General features: G+C 41.7%; 1 protein-coding gene across 1 annotated transcript in view; it reads left to right on the top strand.

Annotated features, from left to right (window-relative positions):
- Positions 1–20609, top strand: part of AK5 (adenylate kinase 5) — a 2677990-nt gene that overhangs the window by 1633518 nt on the left and 1023863 nt on the right. The window lies entirely within an intron of this gene.

Here is a 20609-nt window from a genome sequence, read left to right as displayed (position 1 = left end):
AAAAACTCTTTAACGCCTCGAGGAAGTGTTAAGAAATACTGTTTCAAAACGCTTTGTGTGAGATTTTTCAAAACATTGCATTGGCTATTAAGGAGATGAAAATTTAGACCCATCGCAGAACAACTAAGAAGCTACCAAATAAGGTACAGATGGACACATCCACGCAACTGAGTATTTGACTTTGAGGCTAAGACGCATCAGGTGATGAACTAGGAAGAGGCAAGAGGCTGCTAAAATACTACACATGAAGATAGAGCAAAAGTTGCTCATTCTACACCAAGCCAGGCTGTAAAGATGGGAGACACTAGTGGTGCTCAACAGATGGCAGACACTTAAACCTTAAAGACGATGAGAGGCAGGAGAGACAATTCCAGTGAGAACTTGAACATCTAAAGATTGACTCATGCATTTCTCTCTCAACATGATACAATTTGGAAAGTGCTTTAGCTGGACAAAAAGGAAGAAAAGGACAGTGCTAAAGATTTAGAATTATAAAGCTACAGCTAAAGGTGAATTTATAGGTAAGGACTTCTTAGTAGTTACCAGGTGAAGAGACAAGAGTTTGCAATTCGAATACTTGACTTTTCAAGGCAAACTTGTTCCTTTAGAATTCAGTTGGGGGAATAACATGTAGTGTATGGAAGGAGATCGGGGGACCGTGGCAAAGGGGAGCTGGGCCTTCCCCTGAGTCAAACACACCAGGTTCTCATAGGAGAAGTCCTATGGGATGCACTGAGGAGGAAGATGGGAGAATGATGACCTCCAGATTGAGTTGTGTGGTGAGAAATGGAGGGAGAATGTTTTTGAATTGGTCTTTATTCAAGGCTATTAGGTCAAGGAATCCTGATTGGCTCATGCATAGAAAGCACCCTTGCATAGTAATAGATGAAGCACTTGCCCGATCTAGATCACCATCATAGGCAGTAAGTGTTAATCCTTAAACACTTTATTTGATTAAATTGACAACACTCAATGTTAAAGGGTTCAATGCGCCAACAAAGAAGTACACATTTTTGACTTGTTTGAAAGTTCCACAGTCAGATATCTAATGCTTGGAGTAAACACACCTGAAGAGAGTTGATCAAAACAGGAAGAGAAATAGGTATCTAACACAATACATACAATGCATTGGCAAGATCTAAACATAATGTAGTGGGGATTTTTATGATGGGTGACCGACAAAAAAGCCAATAAGGAAATAGATATTTGATTCTCAAGAGACTGCGGTTACCAATTATGCTAGCTATAGTTCATGCACCCAATACCACACAGGATACATTTCTAGAAGTGTGTGAGAATTACAGGTGAAAAATGTATTATTACTGGGGATTTCAAGGTTGTTCAGGACCCTTAGTTAGATAGAACACATAGGTGAACGTTATTTGGGGCTTCCAATCCAACCATGTAACAAAGGAATGGTGGGTGAGTTGAGACCAAGACATAGTTATGGCGAGTGTTCCATTTGAGATATACAAACATACATTTCACTCACAACTACATCAATGACAGTTGCATATCGATTGTATACTGATAAGTTACACCCTTGCCTTGAAGGCAATTTCGGCAGATGCAGGCACATTATAAGTTTCAGGCAATGCACTCACTCATACAAAGCTGCACATATATAGAGATAAGAAATACCCACCCTGGAAACTAAAACCATTTGTTCCGAAAGACAGGTATTTCAGAGAGGAGCTACACAGACACATAGATGATTACTTCACGCAAAGTGGGTAGGAACAGATATCTAATACAATGCTATGCGATGTCTTTAGGAGGTAATGAGGGGAAAATATATTGCATTTACGGCCCATAGAATCAGAGCAATTTAAATACAAAAGTTGGAGTTAGAATTGAGGGAGGCAAAAGCTCACTATAGATCCACACCCTCGATGCCAATAAATCATAAATTGTTAACACTTATAAGTCAGCTGTGTATGACCTATACTAATAAGGCATAGTTTAAAAAAAAAAACTTTATTTAGCATTTTGGTACAGACAATGTGAAGCACTGAGTTCAGTTGAGTGACATATATGGTACAATGACAAGACATTATTGATGACGTTTTCGCCAAAGCACAGTAGGTTGTACAATTGCGTAAAATAAGGCTTATAACACGCACAAGACCCCCTTTAAGCATCACTTCAATTAATCAGTCCATCCCAGCATCCTTATCTCCCCTTCAGTAACAGATACACAAGGAAACAAAGAATCCTGTTTCAATGAGTGGGCATAGTATATTAGAGACCATTAATATGTAATTTGACTCAATCTAGCCCACCCCGGTCGGCACCATACCTTGCTCCTGTTGGGTGGGGGGTCTTGCTGTTGCTGCAAAAGGAAAGATCTGAAGGGGCCCCAGATATCTTTAGGTTGAGAGGCAGGAGGGATAGTATTAGCATACAAGTCGCTTCTCATAGAACACGCTGCCAAACTTTGGATCCAGCTGTTCGTGTTTTAGGAGGGAACTGGACAACATATCCCAAAAGGGCAATTTCAGGTAAGGGTTCAATCGGCACCTGTATCATTTTACTTAGAGTTTTGTGTACTTCAACCCAAAAGGTGTGTATGGGTGGGCACGTCCAGGCAAGGTGCGTGAAGTCTGCTTGAGGAGACTGGCAATGCTGGCAGTGCTGTGGTCTGGTAGGATCTATCTTGTGAGCTCGGGCAGGTGTAATATAAATTCTGCTCAAAAACTTGAAGTGAATCAATTTATGTCTGCTATTAAGAGAGACCGTTTTCGTCACCTTGCAACTAGCTGCCCATTGCTCATCAGTAATTGAGTTGCCTAAATCCATCTCCCATGCGTTACGTACCCTTTCATCATTAACTGGGACTAGGTCGGCACATGCCTTGTACAGTTGACATATAAGATGGATTCCTTTTCTGCTACCAGCACACAAGAACACAGGGTTTGGGGCCAAACACAATTGCACCTATCCTTTAGTGATGCCGTTATCCCAAGCTTTAGGTGCAGCGGACTGGAGATTCAGAACCCCTAAAACCTCCTAAGACAACTGTGTCTTTTTATCAGAAACAAATACACATTAGTCCAGCACTCTTCAATATAATCATGATCTATATGACAATAAACATTTCAGTTACAACCAAATTTTGTTCAGAATAAACGATGAATCTTCAGTGGAGTTGTAGTTTGTAGTGTATTCTTTATTTATTCCATCAAGTTGTTCTCCAATAAAAAACGTAGCCGTAGTCAACGCGTAGCCAGCGCGTTTCGTCCTACAAGGACTTCTTCAGGGCGATGAAATATAAACTTCTTTTCTTCAGTATTTATTATAGAAGTCTCAACCGGCTCCGAGGCATGGTCATGCCTCGGAGCCGGCTGAGACTTCTATAATAAATACTGAAGAAAAGAACAGTTTATTCGGACTGTCGAATCAATGAATGACTCACCCTGTTTTCTGATAGACAAGAAAAACAGTCTAAATAACTTTAAGAGGTTAAATCAGGTGACAAATTGGATCCAATCAAGAGAATATATACTTGATTTATAACGAACATAGGAAGTTTATATTTCATTGCCCTGAAGTAGTCCTTGTAGGACGAAACGCGTTGGCTATGGCTACGTTTTTTATTGGAGAAACAATGGATGGAATAAATAAAGAATACACTACAAATTACAACTCCACTGAAGGTTCATTGTTTCTGAACAAAATTTGCTTGTAACTGAAATGTTTATTGTCATATAGATCATGATTATATTGAAGAGTGCTGGACTAATGTGTATTCGTTCCTTTGCTGCTTCCAATCACCATTGTAAGGGGGGGACACAATAGAGGCTCTAGTGGATAATCTGGGAGCTTAGCCCGCAGAGCTGAACGCAGTCTAGCTAAGACAAATTTGTCGATAAACGTGGCCTCTGGGAACATGGATGTATCATCTGTATCATTGACATAATATCGATGACACAAATATAGAACTACCTAAATATCGAGTACAAAATATAGAATACAAAAATATCGACTTCCTTTCTCCAAACAGGTAAGTACAAAAATATGGAATCAAAAAATTTGCTCATAAAAACTTTTGAAATAAAAAAAAATTGTTGTAAAAAATATAGATAGTCAAAATATCGAATATTTTAAAATGCTTTAAAGTAATTAAAAATGAATGAAAAAATAATATAATGAACTTAAACATACTTAAAATACTTAAATATCATTAAAAGTAATAAAAACTTAATGTAAGAAAAAAATATACAAATTGATTTATTAATACATATATATATATATGAACGTAATATTAATACAAAATATAAAATATTTTTACCGTAGGAAAGCGGCAAGAGTAAAATTTACTATTACCACTCCAGTGAGTGCAACAATAGAGAAAGCGTTGAATAGAGTAGGGGTAAAAATTACTATTCCCACTCCAGAGAGTGCAACAGTAGGGAAAGCGTTGGATAGCTGGAGGGTAAAAATTACTATTCCCACTCCAGTGAGTGCAACAGTAGGGAAAGTGTTGGATAGCGTAGGGGTAAAAATTACTTTTCCCACTCCAGAGAGTGCAACAGTAGGGAAAGTGTTGGATAGTGTAGGGGTAAAAATTACTATTCCCACTCCAGAGAGTGCAAAAGTAAGGAAAGCGTTGGATAGTGTAGGGGTAAAAATTACTATTCCCACTCCAGAGAGTGCAACAGTAGGGAAGGCGTTTGATAGTGGGAGGGTAAAAATTACTGTTCCCACTCCAGTGAGTGCAACCGTAGGGAAAGCGTTGGATAGCGTAGGAATAAAAATTACTTTTCCAACTCCAGAGAGTGCAACAGTAGGGAAAGCGTTGGATAGCTGGAGGGTAAAAATTACTATTCCCACTCCAGTGAGTGCAACAGTAGGGAAAGTGTTGGATAGCGTAGTGGTAAAAATTACTATTCCCACTTCAGAGAGTGCAACAGTAGAGAAAGCGTAGGATAGCGTAGGGGTAAAAATTACTATTCCCACTCCAGTGAGTACAACATTAGGGAAAGTAAATACTTCATATATTAATTAAAAATATATATATTAATACCAATTAAAAATAATTAAAAATAATGTAATATAATATAATAATTAATAAAATGAAATAAAAATAAAATTATTTTAATAATAATCATTACCTATTAATTCAAATTAATGACCAATTTACAATTAATTAATTAGCAAATGAAAAATAATTAACAATTAATTAAAACTAAATACCAATAAATACATTTATACATTTAATTAATAACAATTCAATTACTTCCCACCCTATTCCCCTATAAAACCACAACCGGCTCTAGTAAATAAATTAATAAAATTTACATAATTATCAATTAATCAATTAATTAAAAATAATTACCAATTATAATTTAATTAATTACCAGTTAACAATTAATTAACAATTATTTCAAGATAAATACCAATAAATAAATTAAAACATTCAATCAATTATAATTTAATTACTTCCCACCCTATTCCCCTATAAACCCACAACCCGCTACAGAAAAAAAAGAAAAAAAATTAACATAATTATCAATTAATCAATTAATAAAAATTAATATCCTATTATAATTTAATTAATTACCAATTAAGAAATATTTAACAATTAATTCAAGATAAATACCAATAAATAAAAACATTTATTCAATTATAATTAAATTACTTCCCACCCTATTCCCCTATAAACCCACAACCCGCTACAGAAAATAAATTAATAAAATTAACATAATTATAAATTAATCAATTAATAAAAATTAATTACCAATTATAATTTAATTAATTACCAAATACAAATTAATTAAAAATTAATTCAAAATAAATACCAATAAATAAATTAAAACATTTAATCAATTATAATTAAATTACTTCCCACCCTATTCCCCTATAAACCCACAACCCGCTACAGAATTAAATTACGCAAAAATTAAATACCATAAAATTCATTACTTAAAATAAATTATAAAATAAATATACACCTTTCACACATATACTAACATAATAAACACTTTAAAAAATTCGATATTATTCAAAAGTCGATATATTTTACATCTATATTAAATACTTCGATATTTTGACTTTCTATATTTATGTAAATCGATATTAACTTACTTACCTCAAATTCGATATTTTTGTTGTCAATATTCTGTCCATTCGATATTTTGTCCATTTCATTCGATATTTTTGTAGTCTATATTCTGTCCATTCGATATTCTGTCCATTCTATATTTTTAACTCGATATTAAGGTAATTCTATATTTTTTACTCGATATGATGACTGTACACCCTATCATCTGGGTCGAAGATGTGGCTCGCAGGGAATAGATCCCCCAATGTGATAATAATAAAATTAGTACAAGTCTTTTGCACCAACTTTTCGCCAGTTATGGGTAGCAGTTTGGCTTTGGGGAGTGGGAGAGACGAAGAGTACAGTGTTGTGGTGTTTGTCATGCGGCTCAATTTAGCCCACGCCCAGCTGGTAGTGGACACCAGTTGAATGTCTGTGGAGTCTTTGGGGATGCTTGAGGGCAAGACGGTGGCCAGGGTGTGCGGTAAGACGAAATCTGATTCCGGAGTAGGTATGTAATCCTGGCATCTGGGTGGTACCATGTCTGTGCAAAACTACATTGTGCTGCCAGAAAGTACAATCGTAGATTAGGGACCCCGTACCCTCCCCTATCACAGGGGAGTGTCATTATCTGCCATCTCACCCTGGGTGTCCTGTTGCCCCAAACAAGCCTGATTAAGTGTGATCACAGAGTGCTGAAGAATTTGTTTGTAAGTGGGATTAGTATATTGTGAAATAAGTATAAAAACTTTGGGAGTACAATCATTTAATAAGGGCCACTCGACCCGCCATGGAGAGTGGGAGCCTGAGCCAGGAGTCTATTTGTGTCTCAAGTTTGGAGATAGCCACTCCATAGTTGCGTCTAATGATGTGGTCTGAATCGAGGTGGATGTTCACCCCTAGGTACTTTACGGAATCCGTACGCCATTCCAATGGGAATTCCGGATCCCAGTAGGCCGTTCCCGCTGTGAGAGGGAAGATCACCGATTTGCGCCAATTAATCCCCAGACCTGAAAAAGTGCGTAGGATCTCTCTGATGAGTGGATCTAGGTTTGTTTGGGGGTCCCGAACATACAAGATTGTCTCATCTGCATATAAAGAAACCAGTAACAGGCCTGTGTTGAATTGCACACCCCTGTGTAGGTGTTTTTCCTGGAGGTGTCTAATCAAGGGGTCCATCGCCAAAATAAATAATAAAGGGAATAGCGGGCAGCCTTGTCTTGTGCCCCGTGATAAGGGAAAGGGTGCAGACAGAGTTCCATTTAGCCGAAGCCTAGCTGTAGGTTGACTGTATAACAGAGCTGTGGTGGCAATGAATCCCTGTGGCATCCCCACACACTGCATTATGGAAAGGAAAAAGGGCCATTCCAGGGAGTCAAAAGCCTTTTCGGTGTCTAGAAGGATTGCTGCTGCGGGGACCTCCGGGTTTATTCTGTGCAATGTATTAGATAGGGTACGGATATTGAAGGCAGTGGACCGGTGCGGAACAAAACCAGATTGGACTGGGGAAATTATAGATTCCATGAGCAGCGAGAGGCGGCAAGCTAGTGCCTTAGCGATGATCCTGTGATCTAAATTTAGGAGTGACAGGAGGCGATACGAACCACACTGTAGAGGGTCCTTACTCGGTTTAGGGAGCAGGATGATAACTGCCTCTCGGAGAATAGGCGGTGAGTATGTGTTTCTCTAGTGCTTCAGCATAGACGTCTAGCAGTCGGGGGATCAAGAGGTCTTTGTAGGCTTTGTAAAACTCGCCTGTAAACCCATCCAGTCCAGGGGCAGTGGAAGCGTTTAAGGCTGTAATGGCTTCATCTATATGATCTTTCGTGATGGGTTCTGCTAAAAAATCTTGCATGAATAATGCAATTTCGGATAGATAAGACTCCTGATCAGTACGATCATGGCCTAATTTTGAAGTGTAAAGTGTTTTTAAGTAAGATAGAAACTCCTTCTGGATTTCTAGTGGATCCGTGATTGGGTGCCCTAGTGTGGACCGCAACTCGGTGATGTATGCCTTAGTGTGAGGGGGTCTGATCATTTGCGCTAGCACTCATCCAGGGCGATCCTCCTCCCCATAAACCTTAGTGCTGTGGTACTTCCCCATGTAAAGTATTTCCCTGTCAGCTACCTCTCTGTACTCCAAGAGCAGTGCTGCCCTCTTTGTGGCGTAACTTGGGTCCACGGCTACCCTCTGACCGGCGTCCAATGATCCCAGCTCTTTTTCCAGCTGGGTAAGCGTACCACGGAGATCACGAAGCACTCCAGAACTCTTAGAGATGCATACATCCCTCATGTAGGCTTTAAACCCCTCCCACAATACCACCTCGGAGTCCACAGAACATGTGTTTAGTTTGAAGTATTCTTCTATAGCTTCCTGAATGTCCTGTCTGAACACCTCATCGTCTAATGCATGGCTTGGAAATCTCCACTGTCTTTCGAACCCTTCCGGGCGAGGGATCTTTATCAATAGTAGAACCGGGGAGTGGTCAGAATAGGATCTGGGCAATGTTTGTAGCTCATGGAACCAGTGTGATATTTCTGGGGAGAACACCCAATAATCAAGCCGAGACCACGTGTCATGAGAGCCAGTATAATGTGTGTACGTAGCGTGGTCTGGATCACGTATGCGGCTCAAGTCTAGAAGAGAGAAATAGTCGCACAGTGATTGTAAGACTTTGCATGCTCTAGGTTTAGGATCTGGGGCACTTGAAGTGCTACGGGTGTTGGGATAAAGAACAATGTTAAAATCACCCCGGAGCAGTAGGGGCATTGAGCCCAGCTATAGCAGCCTAGAGAGTAGTGCATGGTAAACATCAGGGGAGTCTATATTAGGACCATATATGCATACCAACGCCACCTTGTAGCTAAACAATGTGCCCACCACTATTACACATCTACCGTCCACCTCACAGGTTACAGAGTGGGACCGGAAGAGGAACGGTTTGTGTATAAGAATGGCTGTGCCCCTAGCGTAGCTGTTATAGTTTGCAAAAAATCTGTTTGGGCCCCATGAGGACGCCACCTGGGCCTGATCGCTGGGTGGGAGATGCGTCTCTTGTAGGAACGCGAAGTCGACACTGTGACTTATCAAATAGTGAATCACCCGTTTCCATTTGCCGGTGTCATTCAAGCCCCGAACGTTCCATGTGGCTAGAGTAACATTCGAAGGTCCAATGTTGTGACCTAACTGTCCCATAATGGCATCTTGATTGAAGGACTGAATAATAACCAACATTTGTACCCATCTAGTGCATCTGTGATCAAGCATACCATAAACTCAGTGCAAAGTAATAACAACCCTTCCCCACCCTCCACCCCCCACCCAGCCTTCCTGTCCATTCGGAGAGGCAATACCAATTGACAGGAAACAATGCAAGGTACCAGCGGAACCCACAATGCAATGAAAAACAAACAATTAGGGTACATTCTATCGTCAACACAGTTATCACTCGGTGTACACCAAAGGGAGGGACGTGTACCATCCTATGGCCTAGTAACCCATACAAAATGTTATACTGTATAAGTCGAATCCCGGTTTTCCCTTCAAGCAAACAAATATGAAGCACTATAAGAAACTTAAACTTTTAGCCAAGGCCAGAGCTAGAGAACAGGTCTGCACTGGCGACCGAGCCACTATGTGGGGGAGAAGCGGCATCCGAGTCTGGGGGGTGTTTGCTGTTAAGTTTGTAGGTGTCTATAGATGGAGGGGTTTTGTCCTACGGGTCCTGGCTGGACAATATTGACATTGATAGAGAAGAAAAAGTGCCAGGGCTCGATTTTTAAACCACCAAGCTTCTTTATTCAGCTGGTGTAAACCTTCATTATTTAGTTTCTAGAAGGTATGCAATCGTCATTGTTTCAACATTTCAAAAATATTTACACATTTCTGCAATATACAGAGAGAGAAAAAAACATCCCTTCTACTGGGGATACAATGTAAACAACATTTCATACGTTTCCAATATTACAGTGTATTCAAACAAAAATAAATAAAGAAAAATTCAGAAACAGTTAGATATTCATTATTTCATGAAAACAGAATTAAATCATGTACACCAAAAAAGGTTGTGGTATGTTGGTTCTGTGATTGAGTTGCCCTATACTATTTTGCGTCTCTTTTCAACAGCCAAATAGCCGACGCGTTTCCAAACCCTTCTTATAGTCAATGGGGTTCTTCCTCAGGGCTAGGCTGTGTACCTACGGTGTAAAAATTGGGGACATTTAATATCTCCTTTTCCTAAAATTCAAAATTACCTTCATATGCAGGCGAAGCTTGTAAGGTTTTTACCTTATTTCACGGTATCTCTTTTTTCAAGGATTGGGCATCGAGTGAGCTTGGATTTTGCACCAACACCTAAACAGAGGTAAGGTTTGGCGGTTATAATGAATATGTGTGTTTTGCACTTCCATTTGTAAACGTGGTTCTCAGTAAAAGATGTGCTGGCACTTACGTGGTTTTTGTTGATTGTTTCTCTAACTCAGGCTGTTCTTTAAGAGTAATTTCTTGCGTGTTCCCCGGTCATTCTGTGAGGTTTGAGAATTAACGATCAGTCCCGGTCTAACATATCTTTATGTTTTGCTAAGAGTTAAACATGTATTTTGCTTACTTGGGAGGAGCGCGGCAGACGACCCTGGCGTTTCTCAATTCCAAATCGGTGGGCAGTTGTATTTCAATACTGATGCTGTGAGAAAATTAAAAGCAGTGTCTACCATTTGTTCAACAATAGTATCAGTCAATACTTGAACTTTTGTTGCGCTATGCGTCCTACCTTAGTCGGAGGGTCTCTAACTGCGCTCGGGATTCTATGGAGTCGCACTGTTCTCGCTCGATGTGTTGATAGTCAAATGAATTTTACTGACGTGGTGGAACGCGATTTCGTGTTTATGTATGTTGCTGGGTATTGTGGGATTTGTAGTCCTACGGTCTATTTGCATCTTCTGTAATGTGTAACGTGATGCTGTGGAGTTTGGGGGGGGTTTGAAGTGCCAAACCACATTAGCTATGCTCTCTCGAAATAGTGTGTTTCTCTGCAACAGTGGGGTTCACGGGGGACTCATTGATAGGATCTTTGTAGTTCAGACATTTCATTCAGGCCGTCCATCACACAATTAAATTTTTAAATTAAATACGCTTCTTGTTTGAGTAGCATGGCATCGATGTTTCCTCCTCTGGGAGGAACTTTCATTGCTTGTAATATAGTCCACTTAAATTCGCTTTCATTGTGTTTTTGATCCACAAAATGTTGCACCATTGGTGCAGACAGAACTTTGTTTTTAATTCTAGATTTGTGTTGGGTTATTCTCTGATTGGCTTTTTGTGTGGTTTTGCCTATGTACAGCTTCGGACAAGGGCACATGACTGCATATATTACGTTTGCTGTTTTACAATTAGAGAATCCTTTGTGCATCCATTTTATTGATTTGAATGTAAATTCGTCACCTTCTATTGTATTGGGGCAGGAGGCACATGAACCACATCTGTGGTGGCCAGTTACTGGTGGGAGTTTCCACAACGTGCGTAAGTCCGCTTTAACTTGACTTACTCCTAGATCGGCTCTTACAATACGTTGTCCAATGCTTCTATTCTTCTTTAGAGCAAACAATGGCTGTTCCATCGGGACTTCTGAATTTTTGATCAAATGCCAGTTTTTTAGAATAATGGATTTGAACTTATTGGTGTATGGCCCAAAAGTGGTGACACATACAGGCCTTTCTAAGGGTTTGGTTTCCTTTTGGGTTTTCAATAGTTCCTCTCGTGGTGTGTGCCAGGCCCGGGTAGTAGAATGTTTCAGTAACTTGTGGGGGTAGCCCCTGTGTTGTAATTGGTCACTCAGTATTTGTGAATGGATCAAGAAGTCTTCCTTCCTGGAGCAATTTCGTCGGATTCTCAACATCTGCCCATATGGTAGGTTGGATTTTAAACTTTTGGGGTGGTAACTGGCGTAATGCAAGATGGTATTCTTATCTGTATCTTTACGGTGTAAAGTGGTTGTCAACTCATTTTCATAGGGAAAAACCACCACATCCAAAAAAGTCAGTGGATGGACAAAGGATTCTCTAATTGTAAAACAGCGAACGTAATATATGCAGTCATGTGCCCTTGTCCGAAGCTGTACATAGGCAAAACCACACAAAAAGCCAATCAGAGAATAACCCAACACAAATCTAGAATTAAAAACAAAGTTCTGTCTGCACCAATGGTGCAACATTTTGTGGATCAAAAACACAATGAAAGCGAATTTAAGTGGACTATATTACAAGCAATGAAAGTTCCTCCCAGAGGAGGAAACATCGATGCCATGCTACTCAAACAAGAAGCGTATTTAATTTTAAAATTTAATTGTGTGATGGACGGCCTGAATGAAATGTCTGAACTACAAAGATCCTATCAATGAGTCCCCCGTGAACCCCACTGTTGCAGAGAAACACACTATTTCGAGAGAGCATAGCTAATGTGGTTTGGCACTTCAAACCCCCCCCAAACTCCACAGCATCACGTTACACATTACAGAAGATGCAAATAGACCGTAGGACTACAAATCCCACAATACCCAGCAACATACATAAACAGGAAATCGCGTTCCACCACGTCAGTAAAATTCATTTGACTATCAACACATCGAGCGAGAACAGTGCGACTCCATAGAATCCCGAGCGCAGTTAGAGACCCTCCGACTAAGGTAGGACGCATAGCGCAACAAAAGTTCAAGTATTGACTGATACTATTGTTGAACAAATGGTAGACACTGCTTTTAATTTTCTCACAGCATCAGTATTGAAATACAACTGCCCACCGATTTGGAATTGAGAAACGCCAGGGTCGTCTGCCGCGCTCCTCCCAAGTAAGCAAAATACATGTTTAACTCTTAGCAAAACATAAAGATATGTTAGACCGGGACTGATCGTTAATTCTCAAACCTCACAGAATGACCGGGGAACACGCAAGAAATTACTCTTAAAGAACAGCCTGAGTTAGAGAAACAATCAACAAAAACCACGTAAGTGCCAGCACATCTTTTACTGAGAACCACGTTTACAAATGGAAGTGCAAAACACACATATTCATTATAACCGCCAAACCTTACCTCTGTTTAGGTGTTGGTGCAAAATCCAAGCTCACTCGATGCCCAATCCTTGAAAAAAGAGATACCGTGAAATAAGGTAAAAACCTTACAAGCTTCGCCTGCATATGAAGCTAATTTTGAATTTTAGGAAAAGGAGATATTAAATGTCCCCAATTTTTACACCGTAGGTACACAGCCTAGCCCTGAGGAAGAACCCCATTGACTATAAGAAGGGTTTGGAAACGCGTCGGCTATTTGGCTGTTGAAAAGAGACGCAAAATAGTATAGGGCAACTCAATCACAGAACCAACATACCACAACCTTTTTTGGTGTACATGATTTAATTCTGTTTTCATGAAATAATGAATATCTAACTGTTTCTGAATTTTTCTTTATTTATTTTTGTTTGAATACACTGTAATATTGGAAACGTATGAAATGTTGTTTACATTGTATCCCCAGTAGAAGGGATGTTTTTTTCTCTCTCTGTATATTGCAGAAATGTGTAAATATTTTTGAAATGTTGAAACAATGACGATTGCATACCTTCTAGAAACTAAATAATGAAGGTTTACACCAGCTGAATAAAGAAGCTTGGTGGTTTAAAAATCGAGCCCTGGCACTTTTTCTTCTCTATCAATGTCAAGTTTGTAGGTGTGGCAGAATTCCTGCACCGCCGTCGGGTTCTCAAAGATTCAGGATCGGCTGTTGACTTCCACCCGTAGTCTGGCAGGATACATCATGCCATACTTTAATCCCAAGTTCTTGAGTGTTGCCTTAACTCCAAGGTATTTTCTCCTAGAGTCCTGTACCACGGCGGTGAAATCGGGGTAAAGAGTGGTAGTCTAGAGCCCTGCCAGGAGAGCTCGTCCCGCTCACGAGCCAGATGCAATGCTGTATCTCTGTTTCTAAAGTTTATTATTCGTGCAATAATAGGCCTGGGAGGACAGCCTAAGTTGGGTCTTGGGCCAAGTGACCTGTGGGCGCGTTCCACCACGAATCCAGGAGTAAACGCCTCTTTGCCAAACAGGTCAGTCAGGATCATATCCACCAAATTGTCTATGCGACCACTGGCTGTGGATTCGGGAACTTCCACAAGGCAAATATTGTTACGGCAACTTCTCGCTTCTAAATCCTCGTTTTTAATCACAACATCTTTCAGGATCCGTTCCATGCGATCAAGCCTTTTCAGTGATTGCGCCATCCCATCCTCCAGATCCGATGTGCGGGACTCTGCCACATCAAGACGCCGATCGTGCACCCGGATCTTCGCCCCCAGGTCTGCCATATGTTTGTCCAGGTCGTCAAAGTGAACATCCAGTGCCTTGAATCCTGCCCTCATTTCTCGTAGCAGCGAATTCAACTGGCTTGCTCCGTCCACCGGAATGTGGGTGGTTGTCCACCTGCAGCGTTGTCAGTAGGCTGGTCACTAGTAGTTTCCATTAGTTTTTCAAAGGGGAGTAGGCGCTGCCTAGGGTCTTTGCGGCCCATGCTGCGATACCACTGAAAGGTGTGAAGATTGAGCTTAAGGACAGTCCTCTTTGTAAGCCGCTATTTAGGAAGTGTTCAGTGCCGCCCCTTAAACTGGACCAATGTGTTGGACGGTGAGGTACTGCATTAGTTAAGTTCTCTTTAACTGAATGCTCAGGACCGTGTCTTAAATAACAATGGAAGAAGACCGGATGTGGTCAGTGGTCAGGGTAGCATGAGGTCGAGTCTCCATGTGCTGGGGGTCCTTAATAACAGCAGGATAGGCAGTGTGCTTTTTGAGGTCAGGCCTGCACTGTGAGGTTGTCCTGTGGGACTCAGAGCGTGCTTTTGTGTTATGTCCCTCAGGCCATTCCGGTGCAACTCGGTGGGGGAGAGGGATCCTGCGCCATGTGTGGAAAGTCCCAGGCCAGAGGATCGCGGGGTGGCGGCTCTGCATGGACCCAGGCGCCAGACCACAGTTGTAGTTGAGCCCCTCAGTAGCACCAGATGACTTAATTATTGGAGGCTGCGGCTAGGGCCTGCCATTAAACTACGGCGCAGGCCCTCCCCGCAGTCTAGAATGCTCACGGCTCCTGGGGCAATTTGCGCATTCTGCTCGGGAGGCCTAACTGACCCTCCCGGATCGCGGGACGCTCGTTGCAGGTCTGTATGGGCCGGGCACAACGAAGCCGACGCCACCACTCACCGCACTGCCCCCGCTCGGGCCTCCACTTGTCTCTCAGATCTGCCGACAGAACCTCAGTCGGGTGTTTTCCTTACATCGCCATCTTGGGCAGAGCCTCAGGAGATACGGTTCAGTTGCTCCCCCAGCTCTCTCTCGTGCGGCATGCCCGCAGGTCACCACCACCACCAAGATGTCCCCCGCTGCTCCGCTGGCTTTCAAGGTATTATGCGCCACATTTGGGTCCGGGAAATGTATGGATCATTACTTCGGCCGGGAGAGCCCCAGCTCAGAGCGGCCAACCCGGTCTGCGGCTAAGCCACGCCCCTAATAAGGCATAGTTGGCACTATAATATTTAATCAAATGTGTATCTCACCAGGAATAAGATGGAAGTCCCTCTGGCCCAATTATTCTGTATCAAGAGGGAGACAGAATTTTTTAAGCAGCTTTACTCGGCACAGTTTATACTAGCAATGAAGGAACAGGATAAATAAGCAGTTTTATAACTTCTTTCATCACCCTGTAGGAAAGGCTCACAATGACCATGCACAACTACCTAAAATCTCTCCCCTTCAAAGGGAAATAGTGAAGATGAAATTAAAAAACAGTACCTTGAATCTACTGGCTCCTGGGCCAGTCTGGTTCTTGGGCGTTTTCTATAAAACATGTATTAGTAAAGTGACCCAGAGGCTAACTGTTCTCTTTAACTGTTGTGCTATGAAAGGGGAAGTTACCGCTCCTGTGCAAAATTTGACCATTACAGTTATTCCTAAACTTGGCAAAGACACAAAATGCTGCACCTAATATGGGGTGCTCGGCATCTTCAAAGTAGATGCCAAAATATATTCAAAAATTTTGGTGATAAGACTGGACCACATCTTGCCTGGAATTAACTAATCACTCCTGATTAGAGTAGTTTCATAGCAGAAGGACAAACAATTGATAATTTTGGTAGGGCAATACACCTTGTAGAGAAAGTAGATAAAGTTACCAGCTGCAGAAATTAATCTCAAAATGTATATGAAATAGGGCTAGGAGGAGATTGGTAGCCCCCCCTCACTCCTAGGACGGGGGGGCCTTAGTGGCATTTCGTTTGGAAGCCAGGTAAAATTCCGGTCTGGAGGGAGAGCGGGAGGGGCGTCGCCAGGAAACATGAGAGGTCACTGAGGGCGTCACTAAGGTGCGCCGGTGACCCCTCCCAAGGGAAAGGGATAAAAGCATGGGACACGAGGGGGAAGCCCTCTTTGTCCTCTCACCACAGTGCCCTGTGGTACGGAGGCGCAAGCAAGTTGCCCACCCACCCATCCCTGAGATTAGAGGCGAGTTGGCAGTGTGGCGGGGTCCAGGGCAAGAGAATTGGTGGGGACTGTCTGATCCTGGAACAGGGTGGGCAGTCAATGGGGGCTCCGGGCTGGCAGGAGAGGGGGCTGACCTGCTTGTGGTCCTGGACTCTCTGGCCCTACCCCAGAGGCCGGCGCTTGTAGTAAGCAACTTTGTGGGAGCTGGCACGCAAGAAAGGTGCCAAGCAGTTCCCTGGTGGCTGCGTCTAGGGTAAAGACGACGGGTAGTTATCCCAAAGGGGAGCTGTAAAGAATTGGTTGTAGCCTGCTGGCGCAAAACGCATCAAGTGTGGCTCTGGAGATCTAAAAATGTAAATACAATCTCAACCTATGGCTTAAATGTATACTTCGCAAATAAAGATTTTGTTTATCTGAAGTTTAATAAAGACTACGCAGTGAAGACCAATTACTTGCCTGGTGTGTTTGTGGGGGAAAAGAATAAGTGGGTTAAATTGGTCTATTGATGGCAGGGGCGAATTACACGTGGTATGTCCACTATAGCAGTACGCTACTGCAACAACCTAAATATATGATGCTGCCCAACTTTAGGTGACTATGAAATGATCTAGACCGGAATTGGATATTACTTAATCTCCCCAATGCCCAACAATAAGATGAATGTGTCCTTGTGTAATGTAACTGGTCCTCATGTGAAAGTTCCAATACCTCTGGGTCGAGCTTGCACTACATAAAATTACAAAACATATGAAGGACCACATACGTGCATTTGTATTTTATTTTATTTTTTTATACTGTGAGGCTTGTGATATATTTATGAGTGGCCTCCCTTTGTAGCCTTTCTGTTCACTATGGAGTGTTAAATCTGCTCAAAGATGAATAAACCCAATGGTCTGTAAATCCCTGTGAAGACCTTAATACCACGGAATGCTGTTAAATTGTTCCTCTTGGTGCTCAATTCTGAATGATCTTATGCAGTTGCTGATACAGATAAAATGTACATGGTTATTTCCTAATGGGAATTTTAGGCGGAAACCTAACTTCACTTATTGTTCCGCAAACTACATAACTGCAATTTGTGGAAGTGGAAGACATAAAAATAAAAGCACATTGTGACTTTTGCATATCAAGCTAAGCCACATTGACGAACTATACGAGCACAGGCAACGCAATTTCTGAGTCATGGTTACTCTGTATACAAGATTCTTTAGAGGGAAATTAGTCCGCGATATAATAAGACTTCTCAGCCTGGTACACGCATTGCTAACCCCTTCCACTTGAGTGAAACAAGTACCTGGCTGTTTAAGAGGAAGGCGAATCAAAGGAGTCGTTTCCACTTAATTAGGCAATTTAAAAACAGTTCGAGATGCAGCTGCCCTTTTCCGCGCAGTACCGTTAGACAGTCATTCTATTTACGTTGCTCCAAGCAGCTGAATGTTGCACAAACAGGGTCCGAATGGGATAGAAAACAGGCTGGGACACCAAAATAAAAGTGATGCAGATAGGTTAAAAAACAGGTGACCTATGTTTGTAAATTGGGGCAGTTTTGAACTTCCAAAAACACGCTGCATATGTGTTTTGCAAGGATTGGAAGTCTGTATGGATTTGAGCTTTCTGCAGGGAATGTTTATGGTTATATCAGGGAAATCAACAGTAAAAGCCAGCCCAGCAGACCATAAATCAGGCCCACACAGACAGCCAGAAAAATGTCCCACACACTGACACTGACACTGACCTTTCAAACCAACCCTCGGGCACTGCCTGATAGGCCAGTCCCGCCCTGTACACACAGCATTTTATGGCGAACCAAGCAGCTGAAGTGCTACACTGATCGTTTTATGATCAACTAAGCTATCCGAATCAATACTCCACACATAATTTGACGCGGACCCTTTGGTTTCATTATTTCAATATATCTGATTTCAATGAATCTGCTTCCATTTTTTACTGTCACTCGTGGCATATTGCACTACTTTTGCACGTCCCAGTTAAACTATCACATTGGGGGCATCTTAGATTTTGGAGAAGGGTGAATGTAGGAAGAAGTTAAGCATGAGACTTAATATTGCCTTCTCCTGGATTCGTTCCATATTCAACACATTCTGATGACCCTTCTTTACCCCGCCATATTTGTTGGAGTTTGGGGTTTTCAGAGGTAGGTGTCAATGGGAGCTTATTAAATGCATGATAGAGCACTGCCTACTTGTACGTTTGTGCTCCATGTGTCCCCCATTTGTCCACAGTACATTTCACTATCACTTTGGGAAAATGTAGTCGTTTTTGGAGGAGCATGAGTGGAAACTGACTGATTGTTAATCATCAGACAGAACTGCCTATTTTTGGCTTAGTTATCCAATTGCCACATCAGTTGTATGAGTCACACTACATATCAGCATGACCTTGAGAAGTCGTACCCTTTCATAAGGTGGGCAGCAGTAGGCTGATGAACACTTTACAGAACACTGCACGCTTGTGGTGCAAGACTGCTGTAAATGCAACCTGTGGAGTGTACCATGATCTCAGCCTCAGTGGTATGAAAGTCAAAGAAGGACCAATCAGTAACATATCCTCAGCACCAGAACCAAAAGCCCAGCAGTGGAAGGCATGGAAACATAGGCAGTTTATCGATGCTACGGCTGCATGTGGTGGCAATGAGTGCTATGTGAACGATTGTACTATCGAATATTGTATATCGTGATACAAGAATAGAGAGGACAGCATATCAAGGGAAAACATATAGAAAGGTAAGTGCATGTAAGGAAGTATGGATTTAATATTCCCAACTCCACATCTACATACCTTAATGATGCATGCACCACATAGGTACATATATGTGGAGTAAGGTATAGAATATCTAGACTAACTTAGAGATACTTAAGAGATCATTGCTGCTTTGCAGTGCAATACCTCCAACTATGTGAGCAGCATCAACTAACTTACAAATTCAAGTAATGCAGTATTTACTGGTGGAAGGCATGAACCAAAAATAATGCCATACTCGTGTACCATCTCTCCTGATCAAGCACACTGATCAATGGGGCGCAGAGTTTTTTCATGCAGGATGAATGGTTGTAGCTTGCCACCTGCTTTCAGAACCTAGTAATTACCACATGCTGGAAGCCAGGTATAAATCCATGTGTCTCATCTAAGCAAGAATGAAAATAACGCATGAAGCAACCTTCTGCAAGCCACCAAACACTCAGCAGGATCCTGGCATTTGCCTTTTTCCTCTATAAGCAGCATGAACTGCTACTTGCCAACGTGATTACCATGTGCCCAGCATCATTATCTGTTCCTAACAACAGAGCATTCACCAACTCGTGCACCATCCCTGTTTCAGGGATTTATTTGAGCACAACCAGAACTGCGAATGTGTTTCCACTTCCAACCCCGCATTCAAGCTTGCACAGTCTCTCCTCCCAGACGAGCGCTTTTATCTTTCAACGGCTTCTGGTTGCCCCACTCATACAGGACAAGCTATGTATAGAAACCTTCCGAAAATCCACCAATAGATTCAGGGAGTGGCATAGTCTGTGGGCTGCTACCATTAGCAATATGTCCACCAAATCCACTCGTATTTTGACCTGCTTCTTGGACTATGTGCCAAGGAGAGACCTAAATCGACAGGCTTCTGGCATAGGTTTCTGTCATTGGATTGACTTGGTAATTCTTGCTGATTTGTCAAGGTCATGTGGCACGGTAGCAAGCTGCCAATACTGTCCTTACAGATGCCTTATGGAAGTGTGGATTACTGACCCTAATTTTCTTTCAGTATGACTACTAAACACATTGCTGATGCTTGTACATTGTGTTTACATTTTCCCTAATTCTGTCTCACTAGTATTACTTGAATAACATGCTGATTTTGACATGCACCCAAAAAGATGTTTTAAAAACGAATTGACAGTAATGTTGCCCTTTGGGCTTATGCAATAGCCCTGTGTGTAAACCAAAGATATTATTGAGCTGAGGGCGAGTGCTGACATTCAGCTATTACAGAAATTATGCAAAGTACTGATCTCCACTGAGGTTAGCAAGAAAGGGTATATAA

This window comes from Lissotriton helveticus, chromosome 1_1 (genome assembly GCF_964261635.1).
Source record: "Lissotriton helveticus chromosome 1_1, aLisHel1.1, whole genome shotgun sequence".
Taxonomy (NCBI): Eukaryota; Metazoa; Chordata; class Amphibia; order Caudata; family Salamandridae; genus Lissotriton; species Lissotriton helveticus.
This window is presented reverse-complemented; position numbering and strand designations above follow the sequence as displayed.